Source organism: Pelophylax lessonae (genome assembly GCF_965119305.1).
Source record: "Pelophylax lessonae genome assembly, chromosome: 7".
Taxonomy (NCBI): domain Eukaryota; kingdom Metazoa; phylum Chordata; class Amphibia; order Anura; family Ranidae; genus Pelophylax; species Pelophylax lessonae.
In genome coordinates, this window is record NC_138774.1 from 205,891,872 (window position 1) to 205,907,934 (window position 16,063).

Here is a 16,063-nt window from a genome sequence, read left to right on the forward strand (position 1 = left end):
CGTTTTTTTTGGGCATTTTTTGGGGGTCTTTGGAGGCAGGCAAAACATCTGAACTTCTGTATAGGGGTATATATACACACACACTTATATGTATTTATACACATACACACATATAGGTGTGATAGGAGCGGAGACATATGCCTGTTAATTATTTCATTAGCTCAAGCATAGTGTTCTGCTACTTTCACACCTATATATATGTATGTGTATATATACATACATGTGTGTGTGTCTATATATACCCCTACACAGAAGTTCAGATGTCATGCCTGACTCCAAACATGTCCTCAAAAAAGCCCTATAAACACCTGCAGCAAAAAGCAGGGTGACAGGGGCGAAGCCATATCGCTGTTCTATAAGTGACCTAAGAGAAACGATCTTTTCTCTGTAGCGGTCACCCTGACATGGAAGGGTTTTGTCACCCTGCCATAGCAGTCAGAGTCAGTTAATCCTACACTACACTACGGTCCCCTTACACTTAACACTTTCCCTACAGAAACTAGATTATTAAATCTAACTATAGTGGAAAATAGCACCCTAACTACACTAGATATCCCTTTCCTCACACTAATAATTGCTAAATGACACTTTGAAGCAGAAGTAACAGAACTGCTTCCACTCTCTTCCACGTCCCTGTATTACAATGCTAGGAATTTGGCAGGGCTATCTTATATACTGGGGGGCGTATTCACTAATGATTGGCCTCTGTACCCCCTAGTCACTCCAATAACATTCTTAGCATTCTCCTGCCCCCTCAATTGGCTTTTACTGATGGTTCTGGTCCAATCACGGGCTTTTAAAGCCCATTTCCTGTCCCATTGCATTTTGGTCGGTTCTGGTTGCCGAATTCCGAACTTTTTCAGCAAAAGTTTGGAATTCGGCCGAACCTCAAACAGCCAATGTTCGGGTCGAACCGATGGTCGACCCGAACCGTTCGATCATCCCTAGTATCAAGTCCATCTATTTCTTAGAAGCCTGAATGACCCAAAAGGTGTATACTTTATTGGGTCCACTACATCTGGTAAGCTTTCATTACAGTTGCCCTGTTGGTGATGGTCATGAATCTGAATTCACAATAGAAGACTTATCAGTACCTTTGCACGTCTATGGTGGAATCTGTTGACTTTTGCTATGATGAGCATTTTGCATTAACAGCACCAGCCACTTTATCACCAATTCACTTACATATATTTTTACTTTTACTTAAATACTTTATAAGTTGCACATTTTAGCACTGCTATTATGCGATTTCGCAAATTTTAGCACTGTTATTATGCGATTTTGCACATAGTTTATGCACTCTATTTTTGGCTAGCATATATTTATATGCATAAGCACTATTGCACTTTATAACACAATCCAACAGCGCTGCAAATTTTTGCTTTCGTGTGTGGCCAGAGGCCCGGGGGCGCTGGTGATTCCCGGCGCTTCCTTGAGAACTCAGAGACACTTGGAAACACTGGGGAACTGTTGACGTCTCTTCCATTTGTTCCAAACGCGTGCAACGCCTGCCCCACCCGACTGGAAGTTTCTCCAAGTTCTCCAGGAAGCAGTGGGAGCCACAAGCTCCCCGGATCTCTGGCCATGTACTGTATATACTAGCGGCTTTACATGAATGAGCACCAGACTCCTTAACATTGGATATTATTTTTAACATTATGTGTGTCATTCCACTTTTTTTTACATTAAAACTGTGATCATACTACCAAACGCTACTTGTATAGCAAGACATTGCTTGTATATCAAGTTTAAATAGAAAAAAAAAAAAATGTTGCTCGTCTTGCAAAACATTCGTATACCACGTTACTCGCAAACCAAGGTTTTACTGCATACTGACACAATAAGATTTGTAACTACTTACTCTAACCAACACAGACAGGTTTGGGAAATTATAAAACAATACTGTCATCTGCTACTTGATGATCCAATTTTAAGTGAGCACATTAGGGAATACCCTGAAATTACACATAAATGATCAGGATCAGTTCGGGACCGATTAAATAAAAGTCACTATATCCCACATCAGGCACCGCAGAAGGAAGAAGTTGGTATCTTCAGATGCAGTGCATGTGATTGATGTGATTTGCTGATGGAAAGTAGGTCCTTCCAACTCCCCAATGGATCTACGCACGTCAAACACTACATCTCTTGTCAAACTAGAGGGATTATCTGTATCATATTTTGCCATTGTGGAGCTTTCTACGTTGGCAAAACAATCAGTCCGCTTTGGAAATGTAGGAAAGATCATATGTACTATGCTAGAAACTGTCTTTTAAATACTCCTATTGGTTATCTTGTAGCATTTAAACACAACTACGATTCATCTGTCATCAGATTTGCTGCTCTTGATCAGGCATATGAAGACCCACAGGGAGATGACTTTGATAAAAGGGTCCTCTGCAAAGAGGCTAAATGGATATACAACTTAAAGGCTACTGCATTCCCAGGCCTTAATGATGTCTTCAGTTTCAAATCTTTTTTAAAATTTGATGTATCATAACTTTATTGAACCTTCTTCTCATATGCCTGTAAATAGGTCGCTATAAAAATGTTAATGTTATGTAACTTAGATGCAGTTCTCTGCATCTACATTTACTAGTTTGTTTATCTATCTTTTTTGTATGGAATTAGGTTCAAGTATCGTCTTATGTATGCTATAATTTTAAGCCTGTTTGTGCACTTACATCCATATTTTTCCTCCCTTTTCCATCAGGGAGATATCCTGTTCCCTCCCCTTGTCATGTGGGCTTACACGTGTGGGGTCTCCTTGGGTGGGTACTTGCTTGGCCACCACTGATAGTCTCCTTGTGTAAGGTGTATGGAGGAAGTTACACCCTATCTCTCGCTTTGCTTGTAGACTATGCTGCCCGCCAACTATGTGAGTGGATCCGCCTTGGCAGAAGTTGTGCTTCAGTCTGTGTGTCATGGGCCGCGCTAGCTGGTCTCGTCGCGATGATGCCGTGGGCCGTTCCAGATGATACCCCTTGTTGTGTCGGCCTGCGTGGCCTGTTTGGTCTATGTGTTTCAACGGTGGGGGCATTTAAGAGGGTATTTCTCCATTGCAATGAAAGTGATAGGCACCTATAACATCGGTAGACATTTTTTTTTTATATTTTGGTGGCTTGTATTTTTGGTTTCAATATACACTATATTACCAAAAGTATTGGGATGCCTGCCTTTACACACATATGAAATTCAATGGCGTCCCAGTCTTAGTCCAAAGGGTTCAATATTGAGTTGGCTGCTACTCTTCTGGGAAGGCTGTCCACAAGGTTTAGGAGTGTGTCTATGGGTATGTTTGACCATTCTTCCAGAAGTTAATTTGTGAGGTCAGGCACTGATGTGGACAAGAAGGCTTGGCTCGCAAACTCTGCTCTAATTCATCCCAAAGGTTTTCTATGAGGTTGAGGTCAGGACTCTGTGAAGGCCAGTCAAGTTCCTCCACCCCAAACTCGCTCATCCATGTCTTTATGGACCATGCTTTGTGCACTGGTCCAAATCATTTTGTGGAGAAGGGATTATGATGTGGGGTTGTTTTTCAGGGGATGGGCTTGGCCCCTTAGTTCCAGTGAAGGGAACTCTGAATACATCAGCATACCAAGACATTTTGGACAATTTCTTGCTTCTAAATTTGTGGAAATAGTGTGGGGTTGGCCCTTCCTTTTCCAACATGACTGACTCAAACTCAAAGCTCATCCCTAGTGCCCAAACGTAAGTTCGACTCGAAAATTGGCTATTCGCTCGTTCGTCGAATGACGAACAAATGGGCTTCTTCGCAGGAACTTTGAGTTCCCGCATTATCATGGACTCTCTGACTTCTGAATTCCAATAAATAAATCACTGGCTGGCAGGGGGAATTAAACTCACAGCTCTTATCATTGCAAGCCTGGTATTCTACCACTTACGCCACCAAGCCTGAACAAACTGAACAAACTGAACAAACTGAACAAACTGAACAAACTGAACAAACTGAACAAACTGAACAAATTGAACAAACTGAACAAACTGAACAAACTGAACAAACTGAACACACTGAACACACTGAACACACTCTCCCTAACTTTTATCTCATTCACTGTGTGTGGGGTGAGATAGGAGTTAGTTAGTTAGGCAGGGAAAGTGTAGTCAACCTAGCTGTGCTTGATGGTGTCGTAGCTGGTAGAATACCAGACCTGCAATTGTGTTGGTTGTAAGATCAAATCCCTTGGCCAGCGAGTGGTTTATAAGTGGAATTTTATAATTATAATACATTTCTAGCAGGGAGAGACATTTTTGCTTTATAGTTTGTTGAGATCAAAGTTATTTATGTGTATATAGGCACTTCAGTTTATATCAGTTTATGTCAGTATTGCTGAGAAAAACACCAAAATTAAAAAAAAAAACGACGTGGGGTTCCTCCTAAAATCCATACCAGACTCTTATCCGAGCACACAGCCTGGCTGGCCAGGATAGGGGAGGGGGCGAGCGAGCTTCCCCCCCTCCTGAACCATACCAGGCCACATGCCCTCAACATGGGGGCTCTGCCCCCCCCCACCCCAAAGCACCTTACCCCCATGTTAATGGGAACAGGGGTCTCTTCCCCACAACCCTGGGCTGTGGTTGTGGGGGTCTGCGGGGGGAGGCTTATCGGAATCTGGAAGCCCCCTTTAACAAGGGAACCTCCAGATCCCAGCCCCCCCTATGTGAATGGATATCGGGTAAATGGTACCCTACCCACTCACCAAAAAAGTGTACAAAAAAATTATGACAAAACCCAGTTTTGGAAAAGTCTTTTATTAAATATCATCAGTCGCCCAGCCACCGAAAAATAAGAAGAATAGAAAAAAAAAAAAGAATAAGCTTCTGCTTCTCCAGACGCTTCCCGCTGAATGAGCTGCTTTGATTTTGACAGCTCTTATATAGTGACCTGACGTCACAAGCCATCCCACAATGCACTGCTCAAGTACAGTGAATAAATTACTGACGTCAGTAATTTATTTACTGCACCTAAAGCAATGGATTACAGGGCGCCTATAAAAGAGCCAGGTGGCTTAGCTGGTAGAACTTGTAAACGAAAGCCTGTGAGTTTGAATCCCCAGGCCTGCGGGTGATTAATATTAATTATGGATTTTAATTAAAACCTATTAATTGTCCCGCCCCTTCTGAAGTGACCTCAGTAATTTATTCACTGCACTGCAATGGATTATGCGGCGGTGGGAATGTCAGAGCCCTATAAAAGAGCTGTCAATCTCAGATAGAGAATTGTTAGGCAGAAAGTCACAGAAAGTCACTGATTGCTCAGCTGCCTTGGTGGCGTAGCTGTTAGAATGACAGGCTAGCAAGTGAAAGGCTGTGTGTTTGAATCCTTGCCCTAGCAGGTAATTAATAGTCTCTTACATTTAAGCCTTTAAAATTAGGACTTGTGATTTTTCGTGTCCGTATGTTCGCTAGAACATTTCCCCTGTTCGAGATTTTCTGGTGTGAACCAAACAGGGGGGTGTTCGGCTCATTACTACTGGGCACCAGTGCAAAAAGCAAGGTCCATAAAGACATAGATGAGTGAGCTTGGGGTTAAGGAACTTGAATGGCTTGCGCAGAGTCCTGACCCAATAGAACACTTTCAGGATTAATTAGAAAAGGGGCTGTGAGCCAGGCCTTCTCTCCAACATCAGTGCCTGATCCATAGAAACACTCCTAAACCTTGTGGACAGTTTTCCCAGAAAAGTTGTAGCGGCAAAGGGTGGGCCAACTCAATATTGAACCCTACGGACTAAAACTGGGATGCTTTAAAGTTCATGTGAGTGTAAAGGCAGGCGTCCCAATACTTTTGGTAATATAGTGTATATTAAGAGGCTTAATTTTACTTCTTTTTGTCTTTAGGTTGGTGACATCTGGTGGGGAGATGTATAATAAACCCCCACTTCCATTTTTCCCTTGTGTGGGTAACCCACAACCTTTACATTACATACCTGCAGTGGTGGGATTCAGCCGGTTTGCACCGGTTCAATAGAACCGGTTACTAACTTTTTGCAAGTTCGCAGAACCGCCTTGTGAGTTTGACCATCTGTATAAAAATCATCCTGATCCGCTGGGCTGACCGCTCTGCTGTTCCCTCCTCTGTCGGCGCTGTCTTTCTGCAGGGAGGCGGCCGGAGCCCACACACTGCACTGGTTGCTAGGCTAGAGCCGCTTAGCATCTAGCAACCAGTGACGTCACCCCTCCTCCAGGCTGCCGCCTCCCAGACAGTCCCTGACTCCCCGCCTATTTGGCTCTAGTAGGAAAGGGTGGACCCAGGGAGTAGAGCAGTGCGCCCCGAGCCCACCCATTGTGTGACAATAGCGAATGAAAATTCCCTATTGTCACACGGATCCTCCTCCTCCTTGGCCAATGCCATTGGCCGAGGAGGAGGCGGGACGCGGGAGGACTCGAGGAGACGCAGGGACTGAAGAGACGAAGCCGCTACAACAGGTAAGTCAAGTGCACTGGTCTGGGGGGCTTGGCAAGTTGGCACGCTGTTCACTCTGCATTGAAGGGGGCACGATGATCTCTGCATTGAATGGGGCATGCAGCACACTGGTCTCTGAATTGAAAGGGGGCACGATTGATGATCTCTGCATTGAAGGGGGCTCGAATGATGATCTCTGCATTGAAGGGGGCACGAATGATGATCTCTGCATTGAAGGGGGCACGCCGCACGCTGGTCTCTGCATTGAAAGGGGGCACGAGCACGATGATCTCTGCATTGAAAGGGGGCACGCTGGTCTCTCTGCATTGAAAGGGGGCAGGCTGGTCACTGTGCATTGAAAGAGGGGCACGCTGGTCACTGTGCATTGAAAGGGGGCACACTGGTCATTCTGCATTGAAAGGGGGCACGCTGGTCACTGTGCGTTGAAAGGGGGCACGCTGGTCACTGTGCATTGAAAGGGGGCACGCTGGTCACTGTGCATTGAAAGGGGGCACGCTGGTCATTCTGCATTGAAAGGGGGGCACGCTGGTCACTGTGAATTGAAAGTCGGAACTGGTTACTAAAATTTTTGAATCCCACCACTGCATACCTGTGTCCAATTTCTGTCTGTTGACTGGCACTATCTAATATTAGTGTCAGCCATTGGACAGTATTTTTCCCTCCATACACGCTGTATCACTCTTTGGGGGTGATTTACCATCTTGCAGCCAAGTTGCTTCTGCCACGGCCATTATACACATTCCAAGTCCATGCCATCTTATGGCCTTATTTTTATAAGTAAGTAATTTATGGATATGGAATATTTAATTTTACGCCTAGATTGTACTCAGGTGTCCGATATACTCTATGCCATATGCATGTGTTCACATGAGCATATATTATTCATAAATCATTGTTAGAAGTTGCATATGCAAATGTAAATACTCCCCCTATGATCATGGGCTATTTTACATTTCAGCTGTGGGGTGATGTTTGGCTGGTTTCTTGTTGCGTGCCCCGTTGCCCACCCAAGGAGTTTCCCTTTGTGTGCGCTTATGTCTCCAGGCAAGGTGAACACTCTTTATGGATGTACATGGATGTGTATGGATGTGGCGATAGCTATATGCCTTGCACAAATGTAACTTCCCCACAACCCTGGAATAGTAAGTCTATATAGTAAATCCTGTTTTGTCCTGTGAGTCCTGAGGAAGCGGAAAGCGAAACGTGTTGATGCGCAAGGACTGATTCAACTGTTTATTTCTCTGGAACAACATTACAGTGACCTGATGTATTACTACTGTCATTGTTATATGCATTTGTGCACATGCTTTTGTTAATGCACATGTTTTACGTGCTTTTTTTAAATATTAATTGTTCATCAATAAAATTGTATGGTTTTTATACTCTCCAGTGTCCCATTTGCCTCTAAAGTCTGACAGAAATTGTTTTAATTTTCTTAGCCTTCATATAAAGTTGCAGGGTTCTCATAGGTCATGATATACAGGGCGGCGCCCAAACAACAACAGAAGATAAAAATAGACCTAGGTCAGTAAGAGAAAGGGAGAGTAAGGGAAACAAAAAAAAGGGGGAGTAGAAAGAAAGAGAGATGGGGGAAGCCAGAGAGAGTGATGAAATGGATAACACCAGTGGAGTTGCACAGGAAATATGAACATAGCCGGCCCATGGGCCCCACATTAGGAATTTTTTAGCCACTTCCAAGCTACTTTTACAGGTCAGGCCTTTTGTGCAGAATCATGTACAGTATATATACTCACAGCAAAAGCCGATCTGCGTGTGCCAGCCAATGGATGTCCACTGGCACCCGCCGGTGGGGCATCCATTGGGATGGGAAAAGTGAAATAATACAGATGAGCAGAAAAATAATCTAATAAATAGAACATTAAACTTGCATAGCAAAATGACTACATAAAGCTGGCCATACATGGGTCTTCTTTTTTTTTTAGCTCAAAACCAGCGGGTTGAAATCAAAAACTGACAGAATTCCCCCATTCACACACTTGATATGGATGGAGGAATCCTTCCCACTCCTCACCATCAGAATACACAGATCAGCGCTGCAGGCTATTGCCCGCAGCCCTGATTGAGCGAGAATATACCAACATGGTGATGGAACAGAAGTCAATCTGCCGATTGTTCAACCACAGTGGCCACACATGGATCAATATTTGTCCAGCCCCTGCTGAACCGACTGAATTTTTTGATCCATGTACGGCCAGCTTAACCAGTTGCTGATCATCTGCCGCAGTTTTACTGCAGCAAGGTGGCTCGGCTGCATGAACCAACGTAACTGTATGACGGTTGCGCGCGGGGCTAGGGGGCACGCATGCCCGCCAACCCCGCTATGTTCTGATTTGGTTTAGAACCGATCAGCAATCAGGTCCAGGCCAATTATTTTTGGCCTGGACCTGGTGATCGGTTCTGACCAATTGCAGAATGTCCTGTGCCTGTGTAATGTAAACACAGGTACAGGAAATTATGCAATCTTCTCTCCTGGAGCCCTTTTCGGTTCCAGCGTGAGAGGAGAGAGCATCAATTGTGAGTACACAAGCACTACACTGACACCAGTACACATACACACACATTTAGCCCCTGATCACCCCCCAGTTAACCCTTTCACTCTCTGTCACAGTGCAAACTATATACAGTATACTGATAATTTAATGATCACTGTATAAGTGTCACTTGTGACTTCAGTTAGTGTGAAAGACAGCTAGTGGTAGAGGTTCGAGGGAGTCCCAGATAGGTTTGGGGTACCCGCCATACATCCCCTAATAAAGATTTAACCCCCTTATCACCCACAGTTAACCCATTCATTGCTCTGTTACAGTGTCACTATTATAGTGTACAGATCTTTTTTCTGATCACTGTATTAGTGTCACAGGTGACATTAAATATGCATTAACATTAGTTAGCCTCAATACAGGATAATGTCAGATTGCTCACCGCATATTTAGTAATACATTTTACCAAGTGTCTGAACAGATCAATATCTTTGATCAAATCAGAACAGAACTATTACTAGTGTCCCCAATAGTATAGTATAGTGTTCCCAAAAGGCAGCGTTAGCAGGATCAGCCCCGACACCTGCCAGCACCTCCGCCAAGAAGTATAGTGTCAGCAGATTTCTGTCACTTCTGATAAACAGCACACTAAACCGGAGCATTAGCAGAGTCAGGCCTGATCTCTGCTAGCATTAGCAGTTACATTTTTTGGTAGCGGTTCAAAGAGTTCTTGATGGGGATGAGCTTTGAGTTTGACTCAAACATTGGCTGTTTGCTCATTCTTCAAATGACAAACAAATTGACTTCTTTGTGGGAACTTTGAGTTCCCACATTATCATGGACTCTCTAACTTCCAATGAATAAATCACTGGCAGGGGAAACCGAATTCACAGCTCTCATCATTGCAGGCCTGGTGTTATACTAATTGGTGTCACCCTTATTCGGAAAGGGATACCATTTATACATGAACAATTATTACACAAGCGTGTCACTTTTTAGTAACGTTTTTGATTTTGGAATTGGTGCATTTGGCACCGTGTGACCTAATCGCCAGGGCTTCCGCCAACGGCTTAGACGGGGTGAGAGAGCCTGCTTGAAGTGTAATAAATTGCTTGCAGTGAAGAAGAGGGACACACGGAATGTTTTCGCTCTGTCCTCCATTCACGCAGATACAACAGTCCAAATTGCAATGGCGACTGGTGTTGTTGAGAAGCCCCTCTGTGTCCACGAATACAACCTTAACATGGGAGGGGAGGACTACAGTGACCAGATGATGGCGCCGTACTTAATTGCCCGTAAGGCCAGACGCTGGTACAAAAAAGCAGAGCCAATTGGTATACTTATTCTAATTGGCTGTGCTGAACGCTCATGTGCTATACAAAGCCTCAGGAAGAAGTGGATCCTTCTTAAAATTCCAGGAAGAGATCATCACAGCCCTTCTGTATCCAGAAGGTGATGTGGCCCAAATTCACTATCCAGATGCAATGAGCGGGCTGGCATGAGAGGCCTTTTCCGGATGTCCTCTCTAGTACCCCTACCCAAAGACACCCCCAAAGAAGATGTTGTGTCTGTAGAAGACACAGATATTACAACACCCAGCATTTTGTTCTGTAGGGCCTCTGCTTTAAAAAAAATATATAATGTTTGGGGGTTAAAAAATAATTTTTTCATGAAAACAAAAAGTCTCAGAAAAGGCATGGTGAGTATTTTGCAGCTCTCATTTGTTTTGGAAAAAAGGAGAAAGGAAAGGAAAATGTATTTTTCTTTCTTTTTTCAATTTTCAAAACTTTGTGACAAAAAGTGAGATCAGCAAAATACCTAACATGCCTCTCAGCAAATAGCTTAGGGTGTCTACTTTCCGAAAAAGGGGTAAATTGGGGGGGTTTTGTGCTGTCTTGGCATTTCATGGCCTCCAAAACTGTGATAGGTAGTGAGGAGTGAAATCAACAATTTACGCCCTTAGAAAGCCTGAAGATGGTGATTGGTTTTGGGGTCCTGTATGCGGCTGGACTACCAAAAAACCTCACACGTGGGGTATCCCCATACTCAGGAGAAGCAGCAGAATGTATTTTGGTGTGTAATTCCACATATACTTATGACATGCCTGAGCAATATATCATTACAATGACAACTTTGTGTAAAAAAACACCTGTGACAAAAAATGTAATATTCAATGGGCTCAACATGCCTCTTAGGAAATTCCTTGGGTTGTCTACTTTCCAAAAAAGGGTAATTTGGAGGGGGGTTTGTACTGTCCTGCCATTTTAGCACTTCAAGAAATGAGATAGGCAGTCAGAAACTAAAAGCAGTGTAAATTCCTGTATATACACCATATTTTGTAGACGCTATAACTTTTGCGCAAACCAATAAATAAGCGCTTATTGAGATTTTTTTTTTTTTTTTATCAAAGACATGTAGCTAACTACATTTTGGTCTAAATGTATGACAAAAATTGAGTTTATTTGATATTTTTTATAAGAAAATGTAGAAAATGTAATTTTTTTCTCCAAATTTTCGTTTTTTTTTTTTTTTTTATATCACAAAAAATAAAAACCGCAGAGGTGATCAAATACCACCAAAAGAAAGCGCTATTGGTGGGAAAAAAAGGACATACATTTTATTTGGGTACAGCATTTTATGACTGTGCAATTACCAGTTAAACTCACGCAGTGCCAAATTGCAAAAAAACAGCCTGGTCATTAAGGTGGGTAAAACCTTCCGGTCCAGAAGTGGTTAAGATACAACTGAAGTACAGTCTTGCACTAGAAAATGATCATGAGGATAATATTATCAATGAGAACAAGAATGGTTCAAAGTACTGTGCAGTCAATACCCCTTTCCTTTCAAAAGGGCTACAAGAATAAACATAAAACATAGCCGACATAGCTATAGCAGGCCCATGACTCTTAGCTAAGACCCTTGGTACCATTAATTTCAAATGGATCTCCATCGCATTAAGCAATGTAATCTGCAAAGTACGGCTATGCACTCTGAAAAAACTGGGTCAAGTGAGGTTTTGCTTGCGATACATTGGTATTCAGCCTCCTTGTTTTCTTCACATGATACAAATTTGTTTTAAAATTCTTGCTGAGCATAAGACAGGCCACAGGCCCCCTCACTTTTAGTCAGAGATAATTGCACCATTTTCTACTGGGTGATAAAGAGAGCATGAGGCAGATGGTGGGACTTGTGATCAGACTTGTATAAAGTACTCGAAATTTCTACTTGAACTCGAAATTTCTACTTGAGTAAAAGTACAAGTGCTCGATCAAAAAGTGACTTGAGTAGAAGTGGAAGTGCTCGCAGAAAAAGTTACTTAAGTAGAAGTACTAAAGTATTCAACATTTTTTTTACTTAAGTATTGCAAGTAGTTTTTTCAAAAAATTTGCTACTTAAGTACTAAAAGTAAAAAGTACAAGTAGTTTTGAAAAAAATTTCTACTCAAGTACTGAAAGTAGAAGTACAAGTACTGTGTTATGTAGTTATTAAAGAAAGAAGTCAAAAGTTTGAACATCATATTGTTTTTTATTATTTCAAATGATTTATTCAAATGATTAACCTGTGTTTGTTAGTAGTTTCTTAATGCACTTTAAGCGCTGTAGCACAATTTATTTGTTTGTTTCATATTTTCTTTTTATTGGAAAGATTTGGTATAGCAGCTTTTATTATACACAGCCTTTATTTTCCTATGCGCTGATTTACACATGACATTATACACATTTTTTTGAGCTTTATGCAACCTGCCATCTACTGTTCTGGCAGTGGTAATTTTTTTAAAAGTAACGAGTAACTATGCAGCACAAAAAAAAATATTGGAGTAGAAGTATCGAAATCATCGAAAAAATGTAGTGAAGTAGAAGTAGGAGAAAAAAATTCTACTCTAGGAAAGTACAGATACCGCATTTCGGTACTTAAGTACAGTACTTAAGTACAGTACTTAAGTAGTTCTACTTCGTTACTATACATCTCTGCTTGTGATCAACCTGGGACATTTTTTCATATTATTGAAAAATGGCCTTTTGTGTGAAGCCAAACCTTTTTTGACATTGTGATTCCTTTGAGCTCTTTGTCTATGATCAATTGTGGTTAAAACTTCCTCTTTTTCTTCTGACAACCAGCTCAGCTGCTTGTCATCAGCTTCTTTTAGTCCTCAGTTCCCAGGAGCTGAACACCTTGGGTGTTGTTGTAGGGGGGGGGGGGTCTACGTTTAACCATGACCTCTGTAGACTGGTTGTCTCTTTTTAGGTAATCCCCCCCACCGCCATCCTGAAAGTCCCCTTTTTTACTAAAATGCTTAAGCAATGTTTTGAGGCTTGCCAGACGAGTATGCACGGTCACAGTTCACTGACATGTCTCTTACATGTCATTAGTAAGCTTATTAGTAAGCATATATAAGCTTTCTGTGCAATACAGAAGAATGCAATGTGCAATAAAGTATGACATAACAAATCTAGCTATGTACTGTATCTGTCGATCTATCTATCTTTCTCTATCTCTATCTTATCAGTCAGTCTGTGTGTCAATATAGGTAGTCAGGTGAACAGATACTGTATTAAGAAAGTAACTAAGAGCTATAGACAGACAGACAGACAGACAGACAGTCAGTCAGTCAGTCAGTCAGTCAGTCAGTCAGCATCCCATTCTTAGTCCGTAGGGTTCAATATTGAGTTGGCCCACCCTTTGCACCTATAAAAGCTTTAACTCTTCTGGGAAGGCTGTCCACAAGGTTTAGGAGTTTGTCTATGGTAATATTTGACCATTCTTCCAGAAGCGCATTTGTGAGGTCAGGCACTGATGTTGGACAAGAAGGCCTGGCTCTCAGTCTCCGTGCTAATTCATCCCAAAGGTGTTCAATTGGGTTGAGGTCAGGACTCCACCCCAAACTCACTCATCCATGTCTTTATAAGACCTTGCTATGTGCACTGGTGTGCAGTCATGTTGAAACAGAAAGGGGCCATCCCCAAACTGTTCCCACAAAGTTGGGAGCATGAAATTATCCAAAAATGTCTTGGTATGCTGATGCCTTAAGTGTTCCCTTCACTGGAACTAATTGGCCAAGCCCAACCCCTGAAAAACAATCCCACACCATAATCCGCCCTCCACCAAATGATTTGGACCAGTGCACAAAGGCACAAAGCAACCGGTTTATGTTGGGTCATCGGCTGGTTCATGCTGGGTCGTTGAAGTCACAAGGGAGCGTTGCAACCCAATAAGGTCGTCTGGTGTCTCCACCCCTTACCTTTTTAAGAACTGTCACATGGCGGAGCAGGCTTTGTCGTGGGCAGAGCTTTTTTAAAAAAAAATTTGGATCCAGGAGGGCGGCGGGTGTTGTGATTGATGATGGATCTACATCAGGGCCATTGTTTTTTATTTTTTAATAAAAGACTTGTCAAAAACTCGAGTACTTCACTTTAACACTTGTACCCCTTACTTATTCGCATGGGGGGGCTGGGGCCTGGGGACCCCTTTCTTAAAGGGGGCTTTCAGACCCCCACAACCACAGCCCAGGGTTGTAGGGATGAGACCCTGCCCCCATAATTTGAGATGGGGGGCAAGGTGCTTTGATATGTTGAGGGCATGTGACCTGGTATGGTTAAGGAAGGGGGGGGGGGGCTCTTGCTCATCCCCCCTGTCCTGACCTGCCAGGCTGCATGCTTGGATAAGGGTCTGGTGTGGATTTTGGGGGGACCCCACAACATTTTTTTTTTTACATTTTGGCATGGGGTCTCTCCTCAAGACCCATACCAGACCCAACAGGCCTGGTATAGATTTTGAGGGGGACCCCATGACTTTTCCTTTTTATAATTTTGTTGTGGGGTACCCCTTAAACCTCAAGCTATTTTTTCCCTATTTAATAGTGCCGGTAATTTTTAACATTCAGCTGTCAATAGGGAATCCCACTGACAACTAATGAGTCATCAATTGTTAAGGACGTAGTGGCCAGCTTCCCAGTCCACTCCTTAACAGCCATCTAGTGTTAAAAACTCCGGTGGCCACCAGCTACAAAAATGCACTTATTAACCGCATGTAAATTCGCAACTGAAACAAGAAACAGAGGGGAAAATTGCACCGAACATGTGTGTACCTAGCCTAAGTTTTTTTCATTTTTTTTTACCTGTGAAAAATGACCAATTTGTGAAATATTCTAATAAGGGCAAATAAGGTATTTTGCTTTTGCCGTCTGTCATCTCAACTGATTAGTGATGAGCTGAACACCTTGTGATTTTTCGTGTTCGTATGTTCGCTAGAAAATTTAGGGAAATTTTCTAGCGAACATACGAACACGAAAAATCACAAGTCCTCATTTTAAAGGCTTAAATGTAAATGACTATTAATCGCCTGCTGGGCCAAGGATTCGACCCCACAGCCTCTCACTTGCTAGCCTGTTATCCTAATACCTATGCACCAACGCAGCGGAGTAACCTAAGACTCTCTCTGCCTAACAATTCTCTATCTGAGATCTTTTATAGGGCTCTTTTTTAGGGCTCTGACATCACCAGCGCCCCATAATCCATTGCTCAGGTGCAGTGAATAAATTATTGAGGTCACTGCAGAAGGGGCGGGACAATTAATAGGTTTTTAATTAGAATCCAAAATGATTATTAATCACCCGCTGGCCTGGGGGTTTCAAACTCACAGCCTTTCGTTTGCAAGTCCGTTGGTCTACCAGCTAAGCCACCAAAACAGCTGATTAGCCTCGGACTCTCTCTGGCTAACTAGCTTCTATCTGAGTTTGACAGCTCTTTTAAAAGGCTCTGAGGTAGCCCCATAATCCATTGTTTTAGGTGCAGTGAATAAATTATTGACGTCAGTAATTTATTGACTGCACCTGAGCAGTGCATTGTGGGATGGCTTGTGACGTCAGGTCACTATATAAGAGCTGTCAAAATCAAAACAGCTCATTCCACAGGAAGCATCTGGAGAAGCAGGAGCTTCTTCTTTTTTTTTTCTATTTTTCGGCGGCCGGGTGACTGATCATCGGGGGACAGTATTTTTTTTATTTTTTAATAAAAGACTTTTCCAAAACTGGCTTTTGTCATTATTTTTTTTTGTACACTTTTTGGGTGAATGGGTAGGGGTACCAAGTACCCAATATCCATTCACATAGGGGGGGACT